The following is a 1,908-nucleotide window of genomic DNA, read 5'->3' as shown; positions in this document are numbered from 1 at the left end:
AATGAGCAAGGAGAGGATCATGGAAAGCCATACTAGCAAGATTGTTAAACTACTGCCAACAACGACAAGAAATCCATCCATGGACGGTCTGGAGAGTTTCTAGCTTTCAATTTGCTTTTCTTCAATTACAAATCTTTGAAGTGCAGTATGGGAAATTAAAACCCAAATTTTATTTATCTTCTCTCTCTCTAATTAGGCAACATTCACGGTTGATTATCTCCCTTTCTCCCTTGCGCTGGCCCTGGCGGCTGCAATGGATTCAATAAAGCCAAGCGTAGCCAGATGCAACACCACAGGGGCCACTCGGCACTGCACATCATGACAAGGATAAGGAGTTGTAAGATAGGGTCATGAAGATGGCGGCAATGCTAGGAGAAAGGCGATGAGGTTGTAAACCATAGGGACCAACATTGCTTGGAGACAATGCCACGTGGTTGAAGAGTGTGAAGCACTACAAAGTGCTACTAGTATTGGACCCGCGCGTTGCTGCGGGTGGCGGCAGGTAGAGTTCCAGAAAAAAAAGGCTCAGTTTCTCCAATTTAGGTCATGTTTTAAGTAAACACAATACATTATTTCAAGTGACTTCATCATATATACATATCTCAAAATAACATCCATGTCTCGTAGATTTATAGCAAAAACAAAAATATCATAGTAATGTAGCTTACGAAGATGCAAAAAAGGACCAATATTACATATTCTCAAAATGCACCACAAAATACGTATTCTCAGTCAGTAATGTCAGAATCAACAAATTGAATTCTTCTCTTATGAGAAGGATCATTCATTTGTCTCCTCACAATACGCTCTCTATTGTAAAGCGGTGATCCATCCCGCACATGCTCTACTATCGGGACTTGTACAAACGAAACAACGATAAATCAAATCTCAAAAGGACCTGCACATAACGACACATAAAATCTCAAAAAAAATCTTATAATAGAAAAACATAATAAAAAATACCTCGTACAATAGAACATCGAGTGGATGGTACATGAGGAGCTCTAGTATAAAACCCGTAACGAATACCAATGGTCATGATGGATGTAAGAAACAACCAGTCATTGGGTACTGAATACCCCTCAAATGAATACAAAGCATCTGTCCATCTCTCTCCAAAACAAATAGACACCCCACTCCTCATCAGGAACACCGATCCCGTACATCTCGATGCCTTCGTCGACAACTCTTACCACCATAAACGTATCAATGTCATGCAATATCCTAAAGTCAAAGCATAACAAATAGGTTATACAATTATTTATATATAGGTTCAAAAAATATTTATACAATGCCTAACAATTACACTTATACTTACCCATCCCTATAAGCATCAATCATAATCCCTGCTACGTGACCTGCAGTAATAGGAGCTGACCATAGCGGTGGCTCTGTACAGATAGACATCAGTATAGAATGTCATGTTCCATACTTTGTAATCAAGAAAAGTTATGCAAATATAGAGAATAACTCACCTACTATCCTCGACAAAGCCATGTCCAATGTAAAGGTAATCTTAGACATGTCTGTCAAAACATAAACAACAAAAATAGGTACTTTTACCATGGACAAATATGTATAAAAAAAGAAATCACAACAAAATTAATCAAATTGCAGAACTTAAATAAGAAACTTGACTTGTCACTTTGAAGACATCAAGATCTCCTTATAAACAATATTGTTTGTTGTAGGTGAACTTTGAAGATCATCAAATGAACACTCCACATTAGCGTTATCCTCAAGTAACACCTTCATAGCATGAGGAGATCGTGCTCGTGACAACGCGACATACAATTGCCCATGAGTAAACACTGGAGTCACCAAATATAACCCCAAGACATTTAGGGTTTGGCCTTGTGATTTGTTTATTGACATGCCAAATGCCAGCCACACGGGAAACTATCTCCG

The sequence above is a fragment of the Cibotium barometz genome, chromosome 59 (genome assembly GCF_041138505.1).
Source record: "Cibotium barometz isolate CiBa-2024 chromosome 59, ASM4113850v1, whole genome shotgun sequence".
Classification (NCBI taxonomy): Eukaryota; Viridiplantae; Streptophyta; class Polypodiopsida; order Cyatheales; family Cibotiaceae; genus Cibotium; species Cibotium barometz.
The sequence above is the reverse complement of the archived record's forward strand: the minus strand, read 5'-3'. Positions refer to the sequence as shown.